The following is a 26,699-nucleotide window of genomic DNA, read 5'->3' on the forward strand; positions in this document are numbered from 1 at the left end:
TTAATTTTACAGATGAAGTAACTGTGGTTACTTCAATGGAACAATTCAGAGAACATAATTGAGCATCTGGGTAAATATTTGCAGTATTATGAGACTTGCTTTGTCGTGATGCAGGCCACTAATGTACAGTACTTTGGAGATGTTTGGATCCTTTGCTGTTTCAGAGAACAATATAATTACAAAAAATATATTTTTGTAAGACCTGTTATACAGAGGCAGAACAGTCATTATATATTAGCCTATACTAAAAAAACTCAATAAATAATACACAAAGGAGCTGTATATCTGATCACAGATCGCTGGGTCAAGGGCTGTAAAACAATACTGAAGCAATACCAAAAGGAGCAATGTTCTAAAATCAGTATTTTGTTTTGCTTGTTCTACAGAAGTCAAAATCAGGCCTCAGACTATTTTGATTTAGAATTCCTAATTAACATGGACTTCATTAAACAGTGAGAACTGTTAGTTTACAAAGATTGCTTTCAACAGAAAGTCAACAGAAGCTGCTGCGATTATCAGCAACCCCAGGATTCAGTCAGAGTCTGAAAGTCTGTATCTATGCATCAGTCTGAGGCACTTGAAATCAAGAAATCCCACCTAACTTAAAACAAATCATTTGCTATGGTGACTGCCTCTCACAAACTAATTTCTAGCACTGCATAACAGAGAAAAGCATGCAAGATATGAACATTTTAATAAACTGCAATATTAGTTCTCATTAGCTACTTTATATTTTAAAGTAGAGACCTCTATTAAAATTATATTTCTATTACAGTTGGTAAAGAAACATTAATCTTCCTGCTGAAATACTTTAAAAGCAGCTGTCACAACTGTATTTTACAAGCATTTTCGTTTTTAAAAAATATGACACAGAACTACTCACAAAAAACAAAATTAAAATCTTATTTTGCAGTTTCACAGACTAAACTTAAAAAAAAAAATCTACAAAAATACCCCTGTAAGAAATCACTGAAATGGACTTAAAAAGAAAAGTTTTACATTTCTAGAAATTATCTTTTTACAGGACAGCCTAGGACTTGATAAACACCAAATCTCACAAAAGATACATGGAAAAGTTACCTTCCTTGGTGAATGGGAAGACAGACACACTAAATTTCTTCCACTGCTATGCAGAGAGGTGGGATTCATTCTGCTTAACTTCAAGCCCTGGAGACACATCTCTCTCCACTGATTTCAGAACATCTAGGGCAATCAGTCCTAACCTATGCACATCAGTGGAGCGCCTCCAGTTAAGTGACATGAATTCAGGCCAGTGGCAATGGCAAATTGAAGAAAATCAAAATCAGATAACTTTTATTACCTGTGTCTGAGTAACCAGAAAGCTGTTTTTCCTTTCTCTATTAACGAAACTGTTTACACATAAATTAGGTTGCTATAATCATTCACTTTAAAATGTACACGGTCCACCCTTAAATACATGCATTAGGGTGGGCCTGTGACAACGACGGCTGTTCCAGAAGAGTTCTCTAGTCAATGACAGAGCACCTAGAAACTAATTGACCCTTCCTCTTCTACAGAACAGTATGCATGCAGGTGAATCAATATGAACTGGTTTTCTACTGAGATGTGTATTTCCGTGGTGGAAACACCCTTATTTTTTATGCATCTTTCCCCAGAAAGGCTCACATAGATGACCTTCAAAATGCCTCTTCAGTTTTCACTGAAGCAGGGAGAAACACATGTTCCTGTTGAGAATAGTTACAACATTTCTTCCTTATCAACACAAAACCAGAATAGCAATGCTGTCCCTTCAGTCTTCTTCCTATTTGTGATGGTTAAAGGTTAATTATCATCACTTGCTATGCCTTCAGCCCTACTCTGCAGTTGCTAATGGAAGCACGTACACCCAGCTCCTATACAGAACACTGCTCAGCTTTGGTAGCGTGTCACAAACATTAACAAAACAGCATGGCTACTATTAGGTAAACACCATATAAGTTTTTCCAATTATTTTACCACCAAATATATTTACCTGGTAACTATTCTAATCTGATCAGTTTTAATGATCTGAAATCTCTTCCCCTTCCACCTCCCCAGGATCAGGATGAGACTCTGCTTTCAAGAATGTTCCACCTACATCTGAAGAATTTTACTGTTGTGCTTCATCACTGTTCCGCAGTATTTGATTCATAACCAAATACCAGAAAATGTTCAGTAATATATTGCCAGAAAGAAAATATATCAGTCTTCATTATACTAATATATCAGAAGATAAAATAGATGAGCTGTAGCAATTTCTCCCCTATTATCCTTGGAATGGTGCATTTTATTCCTAGTCTAAGGAATAATCTACATGCATTAATATATAGCATATATATAGAACATGCTTCCCTCTTTACACCTCAGTGAAAGGGGAAAAGAAGAGGAGGAAGAAAACTAAACATGCATGGTTCAGTGCATAAAAATGAATTACATAAAACTGTAAATTTGGAGCACAGTATAGCTGAAACAAAAGCCAAGTCACCAGGCTGGAGTTCAGAATCAAACACACTGTGTTCCAGAAACAGGACTGGTGTTCCAACTAAAAATTATTTCTCCTCTGTTGGCTCTAGTTTTCAGATGTGACTGGAGTTTCTGATGGTCAAAAACAGGATACCTTAAATATTTTTTTATAAAACTCTCACACTCTTTCAAATTTAGGTGTTTTTTTTAATTATTATTAAAATTAAATGTGTTCCAAACTACATATTTCAAAGTACAAGTGGTTAGAAAAAAAAAAAAAGGAAAAGCTGTCACAAGCTACAGTTCATTCTTTAGAAAGGAGGGAGGCATCTGTTTTCAAATCCCAAATGAAACAATTCAAAAAGATGATGTGCAGGTACAAAATGTCCCTGAAGTATCCTAAGACACTTTATACTTTGAGACTAAGAACGTGCACATCTAGCAGAAATACTACAACAAAAAGTCTGTTAATCTCACATTAAATATGGGAATTCCCCTCTATTCTTAGGATAAACATCAAAACAAACATGCAAATATCTTGTCGTTTTAGGAAGACAGGCACATAAAAGAAGTAGAGGAATAGAAGTGGCTAGTAAAGGATGATTTTAATTTGTTAAGGCCTTGACATCCTATTAAATTCACAGGGTGGGATTGTTAGAAGCTTAGCATGAGTATGAAGCTGAAGCAGGAGCGAATTCATTTAAAAAGCCTAGCATGAGGCAGTAACTACAATGAGTTGAAAGACATATGAAACCAAGCCTCATGATGACTATGTCTGTGCATACCATTACACAGACATAAACTGCAAAGGTACAGACTATTTACAACACAGGCATACAGAGACACATTGTACAAATATAAATAGGTTCATCAGTTACCCTGAGCATGTGAAGCTTGCAATGCTGTACAAAGTTTTATTAGTATAAACAAAATTACAAGCAAAACCTAGAATATAAATAGGCAAATACTGTATTTTCTGAAATTACACAAATATTATAATTTGTATAGCTGTCGTCATTATTCCATTGTTCACATACATTTAAATTTAATAAACTTTTTTTATTCTGTCCAGATGCAGAAATCCAATTTTCTTCTTCTTTATTTCACACAATGAATAGAAGAGCAGCAAATATGAGACAAACTTAATTTTAATGCAAATTTGCTCATATGAATAAAAAAGTAACAGTTTTATTAGTATTAGCATACTTATGAGTAACTTTTATCCTGAATGTTATCTTTGTGTGGTGGTTGTCTGGAAAAACTTTTAGCTGCTGGAAATATATAAACACTGGGAGATTTAAACCTAAATTTAGATAAGCAGAATTGTTACAGAGAACCAAGCTGTCAGTTAATGACCATCAACTTCAAAGATCCAAGGGAATATACTGTGCAGGAAAGCATCGAATCTGAACACTGGCACTCTTATTTACGTTCTCTCATTTCATTAATACTCTCAAATAAAAGTTTTCTTAAGCCAACAAAGAAAGGACAGTTTGGGCCCATTATTAGCTTAAAATGATTAGAATACAGGCCTTAGCTCAACACACCCATGGGCCAATAACTGTGAAATGTATATTGCTGGTCCTCTTTTTTATATTGGAAAAAGGATCAAGGCAAAAAAGGAAATAAATTTCATGAACATTCAGGATGACAATGGGAGACTAATGCAAAAGACTGTGCCAGATGCAAATTTTTTCAAAGCACGAGGATAAGGTTGAATATGAGAAAAACAACATTTAAAATATAGCTCGCTCTTCTACATTACACAAAACAGGGCTAATTCACAGTGCAGCTTAAAAACGTATACCAACACTTGTATTAACAGGAATATAACACATCTACTGAAACATTTTGGAAGTAGTAAAATCAGGACGCTTCGGAGGAGTAAAATAAGTAAGTAGAAGGAACATTCTGTATATTATAAATAACCCATATAGCAGCATGGGGTTGAAGAAGCTATTTATCTCTACTCATCGGCAATGAATGGAGAACTCATTTGTGGTTTGGCTTAAGTCCACTTCTCATCACTTTCCTGGTTATTCCTAACTTGAAAAAATACTTTACTACATTTCCCAGCACAGCATCTTTAAAGCTAAGTAATTTCCTTCTGAAAATGCTTGTAGCTGAAGATTTTGCCTGAATGCTACATTTATTTACCACGTGCATTTAAAAAGCTGTCTGTGGATAACATTTAAAAGCATCATTAAGTAAATCATTAAAAGTATATATCTACATGGCAAAATGTATTTTAATGTATTAAAAGCTATTATATACTTAAGAAGAAAGGAGTAAATTCTACTCCCTCCTCAGACTCAAATGAAGTTATCGCTGATGTGTACAGTTTCTACAGTGGGAAGAACACAACATGTTTCACTACTCGAATGGTACATAAAACAATCCAAAAAAAAGCACTTCAAACTAAAGGAGATTCAGTGGATTTCATTCAAAAAAATCTTTCCCTGAGTGCTGGCCGACAATCCTTTCAATCCTCATTTCATTTAAAACCAACCACTACAACATGTTCAATTCATAATTACCTATCTCAGACTCATGTCAGGAAAATTAACATAAAAAGTCTGCTCTGTTAACACTGGAGACACCACAAAGTGACTGACATAAAAGCAGAATGAGCTGTTGAAAGAATGGGTGATACCAAAGAAGTGTTAAAATAAATTCTGTCATCTGCCCTTTCAAAAAAGTATTTTTCACATTCTGTAAATCTTTACTTCAAAAAAATGACGATGACATCAAGAACCTTACACGTGGAGTTCAAGTTGAACTCTCTCAATCTATCGAGTCCCACTTCCCAGGCTGGCTTCAAATCCATGAAACACTTCTAGCTAATTGTGTCTCCTAAAACTTACCAGGTAGTTTTTCTTGATGGGAATTGTATGATCTAAAGTCTATGATCTTTCCAAAAAGGAATAGATCTCAACAAGTAAGCTTACCATTTATCCTGCAGCAACCATCCCAGAATTATTCATCAGCAATTCTCATTTCTCAGCTGAACAAATAAGCAAAGATGGGCTGTTTATCTCCTACAACAGTTCTTAGAAAAACACAGTATTATTGAATCAAGCAAGAGACCTGTGTATGAAAGCCAAATGACTGTCAGCAGAGCTTGTCTCCTAGACATAAAAATCCTTACTACTGATCTGTAGGAAGAGACTGCTTACAATTTCAGCTACAAGATCATGAATTTGTGTCTCCTTAGCGCTACTGACAGTAGCCAATATTTATATTGTTTCTACAGTGATTTATATATTGTACTGTGATGCAGTGCCATTATATTGCATGCACTGAAATGAAATAAACCAGTTATGGCTGATATGTTTCCTGTAACGTCAATTAGTTTATTAAGACACTGTGACACGTGATTTTAATTTCTCACAAGTCACACAGACTGAACCATGATACTGCACTTTTACTGAGCCAGCCATCTGCATGTCATTCCAATCAAAAAGCATATGCCATGTCTTTTAGCTCGCTCTGGTTTGCTGTCTCTGGATAATAAGAGGAAGATTGATTAAAGTGAATTTGGACTGAAAACTGTAAAGTAACTGCTACTTGCTTAAGAGAGTCATGTATCTTGATATCTTCAGATTTTTCTCTTTTGAAAGGATCTAGTCCTCTTTATACAGCATTGCAGGATTCTCAGATGAACAACGCAAATGCAAAGTAAGATGAACAAATGCAAACTATACTCACTTTAAAGAAAAGTGATGGAAACAGTATTTTTCTGCCTCAGACAAAATTACGTGCTATTATTATTTAGTCATGTCTTTGAAGTAGAACAAAATATTTTAAGCCACAAAAAATATCAAGAGTTTATTTATATTTCAATTTCAAATTTTTCTTTACTCATGTATCACAAGCCATTTCCCAGAGAAGGGAGAATACTTCTGAGTTCACAGATCATTTCCTATACAATTGTACAATCCTACAGATCTTCAGAAAGGTAAATACCTACAACAGAAATAACATTTATATTGCTTTTATTACTAGGCTTCCCTTATTGTAGCTTATTATTAATAATAGTGGAAAAGAATAAAAAATAGTATTGAAAATACTAAAGAACAACAAAAAAAATCATAACTTCTTAAATAGAGTGGAATTAAACTGGTGATTAAGCAGAACTGGAGATCCAATTGGAAAGTATGATGAGAGCAGATGGTGGCCTAAGCTATTGTTTTGCAGAAAAGATTCAAAACCAAAAAAAACCAGAAACAGCTATCAGAAACCTGCATATCTTACTGGTACTTTTAATGAACAAAAAAAAATAAAATACTTTTCCAGGATAAGAATATAGTAATTGATATTGAGATTAAATCTGGCTGAAACATGAGAACTCAGGTTGTGCTTAGGTGCAGAACTGAACTGGCCTAATATTTGGATGAGTGCTCTTTTTCCTGATGCTTTATAGTTTCTTGAGTTGCTAATGTATAAACAAAGCTGTAAGATTAGAAACCGAAAGAACTGTCACGTTAATGCTGCTCTGTATCATTGTAATTAACTTCTGAACAACTTACAAAAATAATAATAAAATGAACGGGTGTTCATTTAAAGCATATAATATGTATTTTTAAGATAAGTATTTTGCAATATTTTTCAAGGAGAATATTGAAATGAATGAATAATCCCAGAATTTATTTATTTATTTATTTTCAAATATAGCCTTGCTTCCTTCAATCAAGGAGATGTCATTCCATCAAGGAAAGGAGACTTCAATGACAGAGGTCCCATTAATATGCCTGTTATTAAGGTAGCTAGGTCTGTCTGCTTTTTCGCATCAAAAAGGACGTATAACGATCTCTAAACTCCCAACTGCACGCTTTGGTCCAATAGAAACAGAGACTTAATGAGAATAAAACAGTTTGAGATGCACTCAGCATTTTACTGCTAGAACAGGTTGTTTATTTACCTCCTTCACAGTTTGACGAAAGATGAAACTGCTGGAGAATTTGGCTGCCCATTACAGAACCTGTTTAACCCTCCTGAACAGCTACAGTTCTTTGCGTTAACATACAGCCTGCTCATATTTTAAGGAGTCTTGTATCACCTCACTTAACCTCACACACCAGAGTGTTCATTTTCTCTGAACTACTAACAATTACCAGCAATTCAAAATATTTCAACCTCAAGAATTAAAATCTGAAGAGCTGTAAGCAAAGCATTCTCAGTACCAGGTCTAAACTTCCAAATGTTACTATACCAGTAATTCCCTAGAGTCCAAACTAAACTACAAGCAAACTCCCAATTTATCTCACTAAGCAGTCACTTCTGCTGCTTCAGGCTTGCACAGAACTGGTAGCACGTTTATGTTTTAGGATAAACAGTGAACCTCTGAGCTGTTTTCAGCGATGAAGTAATGGGAACACTCTGAATGCCTACAAAACGATTAAAAACAGCAATAGTAACACTCCTGTTGCTCCATTATCAGTGATGACACAATTATCCTTTCAGAAATACTAAAACAAGCCACAAAGTTATCTCAATGAAAAAGTATAAATTTAATTTTAGTATTAAAAAGTTAAAAGAAATGGCTGACAAAAATTTGATTATCTGAGCTTCAGACAGATTTTGTATGCTTAGTGCTGTTGAGAAATGCAGTATTCTAAGAAAAATATGTCCCTTCTGCAATCTCATTTAATTGGGCTGCCTGAGGATGTACTTCTTGAAAAAGAAAAATACCATATGAATATTTTATTGGATCATTTTTATAGGCAAAGGAATTTACGATATTTAGTTTGTTTTAGTAAGCAGTTTGTTTTGCTAGTATTTCCTTTCAGGTAACAAGCTAGCTGTCTCCTCAGTTAGCAATGGAGAAGGTTTCTGCAAGATAACTTCCACAACAGACGCACTAAAGAAAGCATATAATGTATATTCTTTATTTTCCTAAATACACTCAAGTCATTTTTCATTCTGCTGTTCTGTTCTGGTATTACTGCCACCCTCTGTTTGTCAAATCTATGTCATATTCCCTCTGTATCACAGAATAACAAAACACTTCAAGTGTCTTTCAGATATATTTTCTAGCCTTCAAGACTTTTTTTTTCTCCTATGAATTCTTTCACAGGTGAGAACACTATTAATTTTTGCTTCGCTTATGATGTAATATCTGCGAGATCGAGATAAATAAAATCTTATTAACCTATGTCAAAATGCCTTTTTGACTGAGGGGGTCAAAGGCATCATCTCAGATAGTCTTACTGTAAGTATAACAGTTCTTAAAAAAAAGATGAAGTATTAATATTAATCAATACTAAGGCAATATTTTGAGCAGTCTCAGCATTATACTATTACTAAACATCACCTCCCTTTTAAAGACAAAAAAGTAAAGAGAGCTGAGAAGCTCACACTAAAGTATTCAGTCATACAGATTTTAGGATGCATCAGAGCGAAATTACTAATCAATCTGGGCAACCCTATAATTTTTCAAAATTTAACTTAAATTGTAGGTAGTCAACAGTCAAGAAGACCCTGTTATATTAGCATTTGAAAAGCGTACAAGGTTAGAGTGCTTTTCAAAATGTTGCCTTGACCTAAACAAAATGTCTGATAAGATAATACAGATAACTCATTAATTCATTAAATGACTGCTTGCTTCAGTGCTTCTTGACACTGAACACTGTCACATATTCTGTTCTGACTTGGAATATCCTTTAGCAAGCTACAGATTCAGTTATTGTTCAGTTTTGTCAAGGCAGTTATCTTATATTTGTAACACTTCTAAAACTAAACCATCAAGGATATCTTAAATAATAAAAGCCAATTTTAAGATCAGCTCACAAAGCAATGTTTACACTCATTAAACAACGTCATAGAGAATATTGACGTAAGAGACAGTGAGAGCAAGAAAGTGAGTTTGAGGAAAAGGTTTTTTTTAATAAAACCAAAACATTTCCTCTAAGATTGAGAGTTCATCTCAAAATTATAAAACCAACAGGATACATACCATTTCCTTTAATAATGTACTGTATAACTGAAATAAAGCTAGACTAATTGATTTCATTAGCTTATAATGATCTCCAAGAGCTGCTGATACTTCACAGAAATTTATAGGAAAAAAACAGCCAGGTATGTGCATGACACACCCCGATTTTATTTTTGCTCTATTTTTCTTCTAAACAAACTCAAGAGTCCTTCTCCCTCTGTCTCTACGTATGCATTTTCTCACACACTACTACTAATCACGCTAGATTTCTATGCTGTTTTTCTTGGTACTTTGTGGGTTTTTTCTTTTAAATAAAAAAATAAAGGTTAGGTGGAAAACCCAAACACCTCATTTGCCTTTTATCAAATGCATCCACTTTGGAACAACAAATGGAAACGGTTCTATGCAACTGTAATCTGCCAGTTATTTTTAATGCCATTCTCCACTCGCATACGAAGCACCAGCAGCAATTCACTTCTGTTAAACACTGTCACAGATCCTGCAACACTTTGTCTCTCCGGGCTGCTGATTCCAAGAAGTTCTCTAAAACGGTTCACTAATCTGTTAGTGACAAACTGATGTCTGGAAAGAAGCAATGTACTCTGAAGAGTACAAGTCTCCCACAGATACGTTCCTATAAGCATTTATATATCATGGTCAAATACCCCAGAAGCTACACGCTGTGCTTCAGACTAATGTGTTTCTTCCCTGTTTACATATAAATCTCGTGGGAATAGACCAAACGTGCTGATTTAGCTGCCTTCCCTGGGCAACAATCTCTTGAATCCTATAACCTTAAGTGCAGATTTCATGGGATTTGGACAGTGAAGAGTGTGAGGATGAAAAAAAAAGAAATAGCATCATGTCATATAGGCCTTTTGCTGTATTTTAAATGCTCTCCTCCTCATAACCCAAGACTTGACAGGCTGCTTCTCTCAAAAACATCATGCACTGCAGAGAGCTGCCGGCACTGAAGTAAAAGGACAGTTTTAAATAAGTACATATAATTTCTTTCATAGTGATGACAAGTCTGTGGAAATTGATAGAAAGTCCAATTTGCATGAGAGCCCAACAATTCAAAGAGAACACACTTAGTAGAGACACTTCCAAGAGAATAAGTGATGTATTCAGATGAAAAATAAATTAATATTATTATGTTCTAGGAAGAAAAATCTGAAAAAAATATTCAGGTGGAAAAATATTGCATCTGTAATAGTCATCACACCTGCATTAATTACCCTTTAAATTGTTCATGGTTCAGCAAAGCAAAAGCCTATTGGAATATCCCACAGGGACAAATTTCCATTCTGACTGCCTGTATTACAAAGGTGTATTTTCCTTGACAGATACAGAAAACTTCATATCAAAGAACTGCTGCAATGCCCACAACAACAAAATACACTTAGTTTTCCACCAGAAATCTTAATATTTTATCCACAAAAAAATCATCAGGAGATTACTATTGGAAAAATTTGCAGGGACAATGCTGTATTAATATTTTCATATTTTCACAGGATCAGAGGAAAACTCAGGTTGGAAGAGACCTTGGGAGTCTCTAGTCCAAGCTCCTGCTCAAACCAAGATCAGCTGTGAGGTCAGACCAGGTTGCTCAAAGCTTTATCCAACCTGCTCCAGAGAACCTTGAAAAACAGAGATTTTCCTTTCTTTCAATATGAATTAGAACATTTTAATAACAATGACATTGATATTTGCATTTAGAAAGAAATTCTCTATGCTTCAAAAAGGAAAATCAGTATGGTCACCTTAATCTAGCAATGACTGCAATTCAATTTCATTTTGATTTGAAATCACTGTTGTCTGATTTTTAGAGCCATCGCACACTACTGCTTCTATGTCCTCTGTTTAGTGTATTATTCCAGTCTTTTTTTGTCACTTGCTCAGTAATTCCCTCCACTCTATAGTCTCACAACTATTTGAGCCACCTAGAAAGCAAGAGGATTCATTTACCACTGAGTTTTTGAACATGTATTGTTCAGTATTTCCTGTACTCTTCAGTTGTCACCAATTTTACTTCTCATGAAACTATTTCCTGTTCCTACACAGTACATCTTTTTCTATCAGCCTGCTTGTTGTAGAAATGGTAATAAAAGTATTACTGGTCCCAGATTTTTATCCTTTCACACAAACTCGGATATAAGTGCAGCAGGAAATTACTCAGGAAAAATAGGTCCCATTTTTAATTAAGCAGTTTCATTATAATCGTACTTTGAATGTATTTGATTTGGCAGACACTCTTCTGACAACACGCAATTTTCAGATCTTGCACAGAGTGAACTTTCAGCTTACACAGAAATTCCTTCCAACTACTCTTACTGGAAAGCATTTACACAACTTGTTAGGACTCTTGGTTTTACATTATTCCTTCCATCTGTGCATCCAAACCAGTAGTCTGGATGCAATCTTTTCTATCTTCTCTCTACTTTACTCACTTGATATTTATTGAAACTTCTGGGAGGCGAAATGCCTAAAAAATCATGAACTCTATGAATACTCAGAAACAACTGAATAGTTTTGCTTTTCCTTCACTCCTGAAGGAACACTAACCCAGAGTTTGCAAGAGCAGTAAACCTTTTGTGCAGGTAACAGAATGCAATGCATTTGCTTACTTTTTTGGCATGTAGAATTGCATTATCATTCTCACATCTTTATATATTTGGGAAAGATCAAAATTGACCAAGTGAGTGTGGTCTGTTAGAAAGAAGTCTCAAGGACACATTCCCACTTAATCCCTCTCAATTTTTACATTAAGAGCTTTTTCAGAAATCTAATAAAGATGTGGAAAACAAACTAATCCGGGGATCAGAAACACACTAAATTTGCAGCAGCAGGAATCATCAAACATTCTTCAAAACTTATACAAAACATGATTTCATTCACCAGATTACTTGGCAAAAGAGCTTCAAGCCTTAAGTTTATGAAAAAAGCTATTAGGAACTTTCCCTCCCATAGTCAGTAGATGTCAAACAAATTTTGCAGTCCTACTGCTGGAACATTGAAGAAAAATGAAAAGAGGTGATTCAAAACTAATTCTTAAAAAGTTTAAGGTGGGGCTGGAGAATACCAAGAATCTGCCCCCACATAGCAGTTTTTATGAAAGTTATCACAGACTGATCCACAGGATACTTTGCAATTAAAAATACAAATACCTTCCATCAAGAGAAGAGGTATTTTCCCTAAAATGCACCAAATTTATTTTTAAAAATGTGGGTTTTTTTCAACAAAATGTTTGTATTTCCACAATATAAACAACTTCCTCTTTAACTTGTGTTTCTGTCTACTTAACCCTTTCCAAATTTAAAGCCAGATAAGAAAAACCCATAACTGGCTCGCAGTCACTGAAGCTCATATGTATGTTCACTGTTCTTCCCTGCCAAATAAACTCCATTGTACTGGATGAATTAAAGTTCCATAACACAGACGGAATTCCGTAGACTAATACTGTATCCATACAGTTATACAGTTCCATAATACATACTAAGTGTATATAAAAATATATATATAAACATATCTCTATGTGAATGCATACACATTACCAAGAATATCCATTTTGAACAATTCAAGCACACACATACACACACACAAAATAATCAAAAAACTCTGTGATGACTCCATTGACCTTGTTCTGAAAATAGTGACCCATCTGGCAGCTTGTTCAGTCTTGATGAATTTGTAACACTAAATTTCAGAATTTATTTTGTACCTTCACCATAAAGATTTTGTTAAATATTATAGTCCTAACAGGTTCAAAACGACATTAGCTGAAGTGGTTTTTTTCTCAAATTATTAGACTTTAAGCTAGTGCAACAAGCACATAGCTTTAGCAGGTATTAGACAAGCAAAATCTCAAATAGTTCATACATTTCTAGCCATGGCCTCATAAGTGCTTTATACAGTATTTCTGCTTGACCACACTACATGTTAGTCAGCAAGCAGAACACATCGATTTGAAATCTACTAGTTAGTAGCTGGTTAATTCATGCATGAAATGCATTTATACATCAGTTCACTGGCTTGATTTATGACACATCCATTCTTTTAAAAATAACAGTATCATTTTTTTCATCAAGAGTCACAAAAATGCTTTACAACATATCCTATATTGCTACACAATAAATTCAGGGTTTTTTTTAAGAAACTCTTCTTTCAACAATGTCCAAATGATATAGAAGTTCTCTAAAGTTTTCCCATTAAGAATAATTTTGCCTAATTTGAAAAAGTGAAATCTTAAGTAATGCACTTGTCAAAAAGGGTGTTTCACTCCAGTGTCAGTGATCTCATTCTCTTCCCCATTTTCCTCCCTCCCATTACAAAGAAAGTAAGCACAAAACCCTCAGCATTACTTATACACTACAAATTTGCTCCTTCAGGGCTTTGCTTATCAATGCTCTATTCTTGAATTCTGATCATCTTTTCCAGAAAGTCACAGTGAAAATGAGAAAGGACTCAGATTCATATTTGTATCTTTATTGATTTTGCTCAAAGTGACTTATTTATTGTCACTTACCACTTGCATACAACGTGGTTTGAAGTTTTGATTTATAATTCTAATCCAAATTCTTTATTGTTTGCTTTTTGCTTTGTTACTTGAGGTAATATTTCTTTACTACCTGGACCAAAGCTCTGCTCCCCTTTACTACAGTATATTATGGATGCTTGAAATATGTTGTAATCACACTGGTATCTCTAATGGAAGCACTGTGTCTGCTAGCCCAGACACAGGGACTCATGGTCTTATCTAACAAAACTGCTGCAAAATGTTGAGGTCTTTTTTCAGTGGGAGTGGAGGGGGAAGAACAGCGAATGGAGGCAAGAATATTTGATCTTGCAAGGTCCCTTCCAACCTGGGCTATTCTATGAACATTTTGAGACAAGTATGCCCTAAATTAATTTCTTAATTTCTTGTATTAGACAACTTGTTATTACTGTCACCAAATATTACAATTAAGTAGCACTCTTACATTACCTCCTCATCTCTGCAGTGTTCAAAAAGTCAAGCTAGACCTCGACTGGGCTACAGCATAACATGATTATCTATAGCAGTTCATAATTAATGAATTATAGTTATGCTGCATACGCTCTCAAACACACTAATATAAGAACTCACTGAAATATGAATTTTAGTATCTTGTTTGAGCTATTCAACAAGGAAAATTTACAACTGAAGATGCTCTCAGAACCTGAGAATTAAAGACTCTTTAGATGAAATAAGAAAAAAAAAAATCAAAAACTAATTATAGCAAAATTTGCACAAATGAAAGGCAAATACATACTCTATACTTCATGAAAGCACCTCTCCTGGGGAAAGTGTTAAGTGCTTAAAACTTCCTTCAGTGCTTCCTTCTGTGCTTTCCAAAGATGCTTTGAGCACTTTACCAAATCAATACTGAGAAGGGTCTTAAGAAAACAAACCAAAACCCAGGTAAATTCACAGGTAAAATTAGTTCATTTTTGCATTTTCATGAAGGCCCAGAGATTTTAGGCACAAAACTTGAAACCTCAGTGTATTCATTAGTTCGTGCTTATTTGTAGCACGACAACACTTTTTACATTCATCTTAGTTCAGTATAATTAGCCATTCTGCTTAGAACAGAACAGACACTGAAATGAAGGGGTAAGATCAGGCAAAAGAGGATTCAGATTCAAACCACTGGATAATTTACACAATACCCATACATATTATTCTATTATTAACACTAAAACTCACATTTTTAAAAACTGGATGTTGAAATCTAGTATTCCTGGCTGCCAGCCATGCATAGAAAACAGACAGGCTAACGCTAAAAAAACCCAAATTTTTGTTCATTTACCTTCTGTGTGAAATGAACTGTGCAGTGAATTATTTAGAAGAGGAAAAATTGTAATTGCATGTGTAATAAAGCTGAAAATTAAGGAGAAGCAGATGGAAGACTAAAAGTTCTTTTTTGTAAGTGATAAGAGGATGATTCATACGTATTTGACGTTAGTTAAAATTACTTATGGAAAAAATGTTTATGGAAAAATGTTCTTCTTAGGACAATGTGCCATCACACAACCAGCAGAGAATTATCTCAATTGAGACCCCTAATCATAAAGAGAAAATTAAATAAACTAAGAAAGAAGAAAAAGGGCAAAACTCGTTCACTTCTGAACTTCAGTGATTTGTCTTAGCTTCCTACCTCAAGAATTCAGGGCATTATCAAAACTGTCATAGATCAATTAATTTCTAGCTTTAAGGGTACTTTATACTGTCACAAAATGGTAACGCACTGCCTAAAGTCAGCTCAACGGAATGTGGGAAAGGATAAGTGGGATGTAAGCGCATAAGATTCATGAAGTTACCTCACTGTGTTGTAAGCAACCCTGAGAAAAGGCTTTAAGTCTTTATTTACTTCTAGAGAAAAATTGAAATGAAAGCCAATGATCTTATCCACACTTACATTGTTACATGTTACTTGAAATATATTAAGTGAACATTTTCATATATAGTTAAGTATTTAAAGTATCAGGAATAATTAAAAATACACAAATTTATTTTCATGCTTTTCCTAATGTCATGTGAAAAATGCAGCTACCTTGGAAATGATCCTTCAGTGTTTTTTGTTCACAGTAAATAGGCCAGAACTTTCATTATGCAGTCAAGGGTTCTCCTCACTCTAACATTAACACACAGTATTTCCCTGCAGTGCAGAACCCAGCCTTGTAGGAGGAGCGGATGCTGCAGAACAAGACTTAAGTGGTTCATTGTGGTGTTTCAGCAGCAGATAATAGGTCCCTTTCCATTCTAGTGTCAACAGCATTCATGCTTTAACCCAGATCTTTTGATATAGCAGACAACTTGAATTTAATAGAATCATAGAACAGTTTGGGTTGGAAGGGACCTTAAAGATCAGCTAGTTCCAACCCCCCTGCCACAGGCAGGGACACCTTCCACTAGACCAGGTTGCTCAAAGCCCCATCCAATCTGGCCTTGAACACTGCCAGGGAGGGGGCAGCCACAGCTTCTCTGGGCAACCTGGGCCAGTGTCTCACTACCCTCACAGGAAAGAATTTCTTCCTAATATCTAATCCAAATCTACCCTCTTTCAGTTTAAAACCATTCCCCCTCGTCCTGTCACTACTTGCCCTTGTAAAAAGTCCCTCTCCCACTTTCCTGTAGGCCCCCTTCAGGTGCTGGAAGGTGCTATAAGGTCTCCCTGGAGCCTTCTCTTCTCCAGGCTGAACAGCCCCAACTCTCTCAGCCTGTCTTCACAGGAGAGGTGCTCCAGCCCTCTGATCATCTTCGTGGCCCTCCCCCGGACTTGTTCCAACAGGTTCATGTCCTTCTTATGTTGGGGGCCCCAGAGCTTGTGCTAGAATTGTGTGCATGCAAATGCACATGTATACACTATGTTAATTTGGAGGTAAAATTCGAATTACACCTGGAGTTAATAATGCAGTAAAGCACATCTTAAGTCTTCTATGAAGCTTCTGGTTTAAAATATACAGCTAAGCATTACTGTCCATTCATAGCACATACTCTTCTAGGTCACTTTTTGAATCACTCATAGCCATATATTACTATTCATAGGTATTTATTATGTCATCATGTCACATACGGAAGGGTTCGCTGAGAATTTGCATAAATTAGTCCCTAACCTCTATTAACTGTTAATAAGCATTTCAAAAGATCTGTAAAGGCAGTCTGCACATTGGGCTTACTCTTCCATACCGGTCATTTAAATTGATTACTGTAACACAAACCGTTCTAATTGGCTCTTCAGTATTGTTTGGAGACAGAATATAAATGACAAAATGATAATGCCTGCCACAAATTTGCTTCAAAATAACCAGCCACTCAAGCTGTACTTTGGGTTAAAAAACTAGAATGACAATCCCAAAAATAATTTTTAATTTTCTATTTTTTTCAATTTTTTAAATACCTTAATATTCCCCTCAGTTTTACTATTGAAATTTCATGCCATGACACAAAGTTGTATTAACCTGCACAAGTGATAACAGTGATCTTATTTTGCTCAAAGAACTTTCTCATTTTATTCTCAAATTGAAGAAAATACACTGGCATGAGTATTATTTCCTTCCTATTAGAATACACTATTAGATGAGGCAGGTTATCCTAAGGATTGGACTTCAGTACCTCTTGGTCCTAACCATGACGTTGGAGAACTGCGGCAGATGACATTCAAAAATTCACACTTAGAAGTGGTAATAGAAGAGAATTCTCTTGCTTCTTCAAAGACTAACATTTTTTTTTGCATCCTTTTACACTAGTGTAACTGTAGAAAAACATACCTACTTAAATCCCCCTGTACTGGCAATATACTCACTGATATCTAAAAAATGAGCATTGAAAGAAATTATAGTTTTACACCTATGAAAAATGTTTGACAAAAAGAGATGACAAATATTTTTTTACTTTTGACTTGTTCTTAGATACTTTTTCTCCATCTTCATGCAATGTTTTGAAACATTGATACGATTTCCTTCATGTCCACCTGGTCAACCTGAGCACGGTAGACCTATATTTTGGGGTTAATGCAGCCTTTCAGTTTATATTCTGATACTATCTAAATACACCAGTCTTTCTTCACATAAAGGTAGCTAGTGTTTATCCCATAGCCCTTGACAATGTTTTGGGAATTAATCTCACCTGGCATTTCAAAGAAAAAGTATGTTGACTTTGATTCCCCTGGATTTCTCCAATTCGCTTATCTATCTTCTAGACAGGTTTATAGATTACAGGATTATACTTATCTTAAGTATTTATAAAGTGTCCATCTGTTTAGTTGTTAATATGGCCATCAGAGACCCAGCACTGCTAGTTTTACCACAGATATTTTAAGATCTCTTATAGAAATGTACAAACCCAACACAAGTTTGCAAGATTCTGCAGCCAAACAAGCAGAGGGTCTATCTGAGCAGAGGAGCTTTGATTCTGGTCCTGTTCCACATTACTGCACACCTAGTCCGATATGCTAATTACAGCAGTTAGGTTCACCTGTCAGCTGCTTAAAAATTTTTCCAATCTGAAGCAACTTAACTGCAGTTAAGATTTGGATTTTGGGATGGTTTCAGTTAAAAACACCTTGTAAAAAAAAAAAATCCTGTTATGTGTCTTATGAAAAAGAACCATACATTATACATAAAACCTAGTAAAAGACCACTTTGAAAGCAACAGGTGCCATTGTTGTACACGAACAACAAACTTAAACACGGACATAACCAATATTTCAGAAACCACTGGTATCTCCCTTTGGCAGACTGCTTCCAGCCTTTCACATATGGATTTTAGTGGCTGTATTGCAGACTTAACACCTGATGTTCTCCGTGTCTGCTCCTTAAAGAGGTAATTTTCTTATGACAAGCAAAGTTACCTTCAACTAGCTAAGGATACCCCACATCTGAGCAAAATATGAAAGCAGCAGGACATTAACAATATCAGTTCCACAAAAGCAAACTGCATATTTGCAAATTCAGGGAAGGAAAATGGCATTGAGGCAAGTATAAGAATAAAAGAAGACAAATTGTGGCTTTTGAGAATACAGGTCATGCTACAGAGATGTCCAGATACAAATAATTTCTGTCACGGAACAGGCTGAGAAATTTATTTCCTGAGGTGGTTTTGGTTGGGTGGGGTTTTTTTGTTGTTTTTTGGGTTTTTTTGTTTGGTTGGTTGGGTTTTTTTTAAGAGTCCTAGTACATTATTTTACACTGACCATTTTTAGTTTAGTGAAAGATAGAAACAAATAGCCAAGAAAATTCCTGCAGAAAGTGTCATGCTGGTATCATATAACACATGGCAGAATCCAGGACCTTGTGTAGCAAGGAATAACACCTCTGCCAAAAGCCTGGCTGTTACCAAGGCTGAAATTAAAAAAAACACAAAAAAAAATACCAACAAAAAAATGCCAACAAAAACAAACCACATATCATAATCTGTATTCCAAAGAAGTAGAAGGTTAGTTGTGTGGTTTTCTAAGTACAGTTTTAAGATTCCACCCTGCAAAAAAAAGCATCATCAAAAAAAGATTGCCCTTATTAACATTGTTCAAACCATAAGAAAATCTTAAATGTTTCCTATCAATAAAACACCGTGAGAACTGTCCCTGCTCACAATCCTATCTCAATGAAGGGAAGATGCAGAAGATAAACAAAAATTAGCTGTGTGAACCAACGTAAACTTTGCATTCACATTTTGTTTTCTGTGTAGAAGGAAACAATTATGCCTAGACAATTTCTTTCTGTAATACTGTGTTACTTAAGAGATAATGCTGATGAAATAGTGCATTGTTCAAGGATAATGGTCTCCTGCTGCTATTAAATGCTAAGGCACAGCTAAGCCATTTATTTGCAAAGCAAGGGACATTAATCCTATGATAATATTCTACTACAAATGACATTTCTGTTATACTGAACAGGGTATGTTGATTCAATCATTTGATCTGATACCTGGTATTGCGACAGAGCAACAGTTGCTCAAACATGCTCCTTTGAACTTGCAGCATTTGAACTGACCCCCTACAGAACCCTGCAGCATTTGCAACTTCTAATCCAAGCATATAAACCTCAGCCAAGTCTCAAATAATATTAGATATGTATTTTTATGGCCATTTTGTAGACAGAGAAACTAAGACTTGCCCCACCTTACAGTACAGCTTAGCAGAATGACCAGAAGCAGAAATGGAGAAATATTTACCTTAAAGAAGAGGTACACTTTTCTACTTGGGTTTGCAACTGTTCAGTAGCACGTAAAAACTTGGCTATATTTTATACCAGCAGCTTGAAGAGCTGATGTCCTTTCAACCTTCAGAATGAGGTATGCTGTATGCCAAGAAAGAGGGCATGGAGGGCATGTGGGCATCATATTTAAAAGATTCCTGGTATCTAAAGAAAGTAGACTGCTCTTTTCCTTTGACTCATTGTTCATGCACCACTCCTGTACAGGGGGGACCTCAAAGTGGTAATAACTTTGAGATTTGTTCTAAATCTCAGAAGCATCATTCAATCACTACTTTAAAAACATTTGTTTTCTGGATTTCTGCACTGAGATGAACAAGCAACTCCTTGAAAAGGCCCTGCAATCCTCCTTCACCTGAGGGAAAAGCAGATAATTTGAGCAAAGTTTCACATGTCCATGGACTGGTTGTATCTTCAGACATGTTTTCCGTTTCCTTTGGATGGAGATTTTGGGATGGCCTGTGGGGGAGTCTAGTGTAAAAGAAGAGAGAACTATGACTACAGGGCTTGTTGGTAAGTGCCTTGTTGCCTGTCTATAGCTCTTACTAAGTCCATACAACAACAGTGGATAGAGCTACTGTATCAAAAGTGCTGGCTCATCAACAGCCACCCCAAAACATATAAAGAAGCAAGGAAGTCACTCTAACTGTTGGATAACTCTTGGATAAGAAAGAAATGCTTACAAAACATTTGAAGACAGTGCAGAGACTCTTCATATTAAAATGGAAACCCATCAGGGAGTCCAGAGCCATATGGGCTAAAATCCTCAGCCACAGTAGTGGTAAACTGACTCTTGTTGCACAAATAACTGCTAGGAGCAAGGCAGGTCTGCTCAGTGCTATTGGCTGGTTCATGGAACACAAGTGAGGGGGCAACAGCATCTCTCCCAAGACACATGATGGCTTGCACACTGGTGATGACGCTCTGGCCGAGAGGCTTTTCAGAGCTTCCAGTATGAGGAGAAACAAGCTGAGGAATCTGAAACTTTCTGGGCATCAGTTCATAGCCTCGTATTTCAGCGCTGAATAAGCATCTCTGGATTTAAGAAAGTACTACCCACTGGCTGGTTTCCTAACACAACCTTGACAAAGTGGATAAGCACCACAGTGCAATGCAAACTGAACCATGATCATAATTAGTTTATGGAAAAACATAACTGCAAAGCAATTTACTAATTAAAGCAAGGATTCCCCTGTGGTCCAACTGAATATAGTAAAAAACTACACTTGCCTATAACTTGGACAGCAAGCACTTGAGAACAATAAATGCCCAACAAAAGATCCATTTCACATTTTAACTACTAAAAATATCTTAAAATTTGGGAGCTCGAAACATGCATATCCACAGCAGAACACATCTACAGACAATCACTGGAAGGAGAAACAAGACTCTTCCAATGACAACCATGCTCATTTCAGCAACTAATAGAAGAGCTGTACAGTAAAAACTTCATGAAAGTGTTGATTTTTACAAGCTTGCTTCTGATATTTTATTTTCCTTAGTATAATTGTCATCCAGCTAGCTATAATTATCTGTCATAGATTTCATGTTTAAACTGGATGTCACTATCTAGCTTACATGGTTGCTTTTAGAAACTTCAGGCTTTATTGTATCTCACAGAACTCTATTGCACTATTTTTTCTTTCAATTTATATGGGAATTATGAGTAATTGCTCAGGGAGCTTTCTTAATAAATAAAAGCACTGGATCTGTCACAAGTAAAACCATCCATACAAATCAGTAATTCAGAGGTAACTGATGTCATCAGTGCCCATCCAGTTCAGACCAAGAAATGTATGCATGCAAAGCCAACATGACATAAAAGCTTAAAACAGTCCTCTCAAGAAACTGCAAAGCATACAGCCTTGGTCTTTTTTGATTTTCTTCCATTTTTAATCTGGGGGGGGCAGGCTAGGCACAGGGTATTTTTACCCTCCTCTCTCTTTATGCAGTCTCCCTTCCTTGTTTGATGGGATAGCAATTTGGGCACTAAACCTCAGTTAACTTCCTCTGCCTTCTACAAAATCATTTTGTAATCAGAAGCAAACCACTTAAGACGTTCTATAAATTAAGCTATATTTTCCTGCTGGGGGAGGTGTCTAAGTGTGTGATTAGAAGACCTAGATGTGCCAAAATTTACTACAATGACCAGAAATCTATAGATTCTTAACCTTATCTCAGCAGACACTAAGAAATCATTAATGCTCTGGAGGTAGACTCAAATTGCATGTGCTGCACATTTGTGTTTATGTATGTCTGAATAAAGGATTGTTATTTGCTTCCTTATATTCCCTGTGGCATAAGGTAATATGGTAGCTAAAGTAAACAGAACCAGACAGACTTAAAAATTGATCCTACAGTTCATTCTACATTTTCCTAAAGGCCCTTTCACTAGCAGCACCAAGAGAGTGAAGAAATAACTTACCTTATGTAAGGCAGAGTTAATTATCCCACATTATAGCCCCAGTGACCAACCTATAAAACAGCTGGTAACATCTTTTTTTAATTCCAAAACCACTGTCTATCTATGTTTTTTGTTTCCAGAAGGCTATGTGCAATTTTTCTTGGTAATTTTTGCCTGCCTGGTAAAAGCTGATCTGATTATCTTCACATAAATAATGCATTACTGGTGTCAGAGCTTAATAGATGCTAAGGAAGTGCAAAATTCCCTTTTCAGTTTTGCGAAATCTAAATGATCTTACAAAAACCTAACAATTTCCACTTTGGCATTAAATTTTGCACATGGTGTAAGCAAGAAATTTTATGAACAAGTTCATAAGTCACTAGTAATATTTATTCATAATGGATTAGGGCTATCCTGGATCAGAAGCTTCAGACTCTCTTCTAAAATAAACGAAAACAAAACAAAACAAAAAAACCCACAGAAATCCCCAAACAACCTCAAACCACAGACAACACACACACAGAGCAAAGATGTAAGAGTCCTGCAATAAATGTAATAATTTTCTGAAGACATCAAACTTGCAGTGAGAGAATTGCATATCTATAATCAATCCACATTCTCACAAATAAATTAAAAAAAGTGATAATTTGTGGACACAATAAAACCTCAGCCAACTACAAAGCAAATGACACTCCTAAAAACCCCTGTCTGACCAGCAACATACATATACCATTAATAATCTTCACAGGGAAAGACACCAATTAATAAAGGATTTACATTTTAAGGATATCTGCTCTTTGTGGTTCCTTAGTATTTAGCAAAGCCATGTTCTATATAATTATGAGTAATACGTTCATCTTAAGCCATAACCATTATTCAAATATTTGATTTGAAAACTTCTGACATACTTTGTACAATGAACACCGAAAAATACGGATCTTTTTTCATTCCACATTACAAGGTATGCAGCAGCAATAATCCCAACACATCACTATGCTTCTCACAAGTAGAAGAATTATATTTTAAAAAAAATGTGCAGACAACATATTTTATCATCATTTGATTTGCTCTCTAAAGACTTATGTTGCTTTAAGAAAGATAATAACAGTTTCCTTTAATTAAGGGGTATCATGATTCTACTGTAAACCAAAAACTTACTTCGTACAATACAAAGGCATCCACAACCTACATGTAATGGCGTTGGCTTTTTAAACCTGCCTACTATCCTGATAGGTTCTGCGACCTTAGTATTTTTGATATGTGCATAATAATGGAATAAACCAGAAGGAATTAAACAAACTAAACATCTGTATTATAGTTCAGTGCAATAAAAATCTTAAGAACAGGTGAGGAAGTGTGGAAATAGAGGCATTTTTTATTGTACCCCTTTACCCTGACGATTCCACTGCTTTCTATTTCTTTATTCTCATCATCAGGTCATCCCAGTTGGCCATCACCAATTGATAAGGTTGTTACAGAACAAACCACCCTCCTAGGGCTCTGGTAGAACCATTTCAGACGGTTCAGATCATAATTTATGCATAAAGTACACTTCTCCTTGCAGGTATGTGTCTCTCTTTTTTAAAAAATTCAACGTGCATATAACACCAAAATAGATAGAAACCTTTGCTGATATTAAGTGCATGAATACTACTGAGAGAGGAAAAGAAAATTCTTTTGTTCAGAGACCTATCACAATGTTACTACTTGCATGACTGCAACTAACTAAGGCAAAGCTTACCAGAATTATTTTCTTACATGTATATCTTCTGACAAGAAGAGAGCATTGATGAGGACTTGCTCATTTTTTCCAAAAATGGAACGCAACACATTTTTTTCATATTTCAAGTTCAAAGCACTTACGATAAGAACAACTTAAAACCTGTCATTGCTGCAGAAACGTTTAAGTGGTATTACTGGTATATTACAGAAAGGAATCCCACAATATTAACAGTATGTAATAGTCAAGAAAGGTGCGGAGGCAATGACAAGTGTTTAATTTTAAAACATGGTGATACATATTAATGAGGTATTATTATAAACTCCAAATGTATAAACTTGTGCAATGCCATATACCAAAGAAAAAAATAAAAGTCAGAGGACATTTAAAATGAAATTGGTGACCATATTTATGTAGTCATAAATAGGCTCATTTAATCTTAAACTCAGTGCCAATGAATTTGCAAATGTAAAATAGAGCAGGAAAATGAACCAGAATAGACCCTTAATACAGAGCAGCTGTGGTACCACCAATTCAAATATCTTCCCTCTGCTAAAATTTCTTTGAAACCACAGATATTTCCCACTTTTTTTTTTTTTTTTGATAATTCCTGATCATTCCCCAAAACTCCCATCATGATACAGATGTGTTTTTCAGAGTGCAAAAGACTGTTCAGATCCTTCCTGCTTCAGATTAGGTGTGAAATTAGTATATAGCATATACATGATAACTTGGCCATTGAGAATCTATGCAGGTGAATAGAGAAGTGCTCTCCTGTGTCTCCAGTAATTCATAAAATGTGAGAGTTGTTTCTGTAACATCCTTAAAAGCTATCTTCCAAAGTCAATTATCTCTACAGCAATGCACAAACAAGCCAAGTTTCAAGACAAGTGTACCCCTTTTTAGAGAAAACCAGTGGTCAAAAATTCTTGTACCTATAAAAGTAATAATCTTTCAGATAATGTTTCTTTCTAACAGAAGCCTTGCAGGAAGATGCGAATCTCTGAATGACATGTTTTTGTTCTTTCTAAAACCAGATGCTAACACAGATACTGCCTTGAAGCTGAAGGACTCACTGATCACCTAATTTTTACCCTAGTTAACGTAACTGCAAACACACTCTGAAATGAGTCAAAATGCCCAGCATATGATTAATTTAAAAACACACAAACAAAAAAACCTCACCCCAAACCCTTTCAAAATGGTGCTGAAGTAGCTCTTGAGGTCCAAACTCCTCCATCTTGACCATTATTGTGTGGCTAATGGGTGTTGCTTTGGCTTGACAGGGCAGTTGTCTTCCTGAATCTTTTTCTGTCCTATGAGCAAGACCTCCCATAAGCCATCTCATGGCATTTATTACATAAACTACTGTGCTTTAAAAACAAACAAAACTCTGAGTGGAATAAAGCAGATTTTCCCCAACTGTAATTATTTCTACCATAGAGCCTTCTCTGGGATGCACGCAAAAGTCATTATGAGTTTCTCACCCTGTTGATTGTGTGAGGAAGGGAGGGTGATGCAGAGAGGAGGGAATAAAAAGCAAAAAAAAAAAAAAATCTTTAAGCATCTTAATCTTAAATCTTAATCTTTAAAGCATCTTTATTGCTACTGATGTGAAAAATTCGTTTACTTTTATCTGAGGCTTTGGATTTGTAACTATTGCTATTCAATGCATCTTAATACCTCCAAAAGCATTGAAGGTATTTGAAGTATATTGATTCACCTAAAATTTGTAACCTAAGTGTTCCTCCAGACAAGCAGCAACTTAGTCCACCTGAAGATTTGACATGAGAGAAGAAAGAGTATTACAGTGAGAAGAATGCAAATAGTTGTATAAAAGTGCATTCCTTTCTCAACAAATATCAAAAGATGAGAGCTAACACTGCCAAACTACCCAGCTTTGGGCTAGGCAAAAAAAATTACTTCCACACATCCAAAAAAACCTATTATGAACTATCATAGACATTAAGAAAGTGAAAACAAATGGTAGATAAGCTTGTATAAATAGCCCATCATAGATTTCACTTGGGTGACATCATTAAAATGCCAAATCTTTTAACACAAATTTGACATAGTTGTGTTCTTACTCTACTTCAGGAACTCTGGAAAAATTACTATTCTCTTCCGCCATAATAATTCTTCCTCCATTTCCGAAGAGACTCCATCTTTTTTTTTCTTGTTCAAGTTCTCTTTTGTTTCATAGCTCCTGAAGTGCCTCTCTGTACAGATCCACTCATTTCAACATAGTCACTGGGAATCTTACAGCAAGGTGACTGGCATTCGTTACCTCCTAGCTTCTAGTAATCTAATGCCTCTTTGCATCCCTGCTGCTATTACTAATGACTGCATTTAAATGTTTCTGTGTAGATTTAAACACCTTCATATTACAAGTTAGATTGTGATATAGAATAGCTCTGAAAATAGATCTGCCTGTAATTAACTGC

At 35.5% G+C, this 26,699-nt stretch overlaps 1 protein-coding gene across 3 annotated transcripts in view; it reads right to left on the bottom strand.

The window, feature by feature from the left end:
* GABRB2 (gamma-aminobutyric acid type A receptor subunit beta2) overlaps positions 1-26,699 on the bottom strand; it is a 159,441-nt gene that overhangs the window by 106,389 nt on the left and 26,353 nt on the right. The gene's annotated exons all lie outside the window — the stretch shown is intronic.

This window comes from Nyctibius grandis, chromosome 22 (genome assembly GCF_013368605.1).
Source record: "Nyctibius grandis isolate bNycGra1 chromosome 22, bNycGra1.pri, whole genome shotgun sequence".
In the NCBI taxonomy this organism is placed as follows: Eukaryota; Metazoa; Chordata; class Aves; order Nyctibiiformes; family Nyctibiidae; genus Nyctibius; species Nyctibius grandis.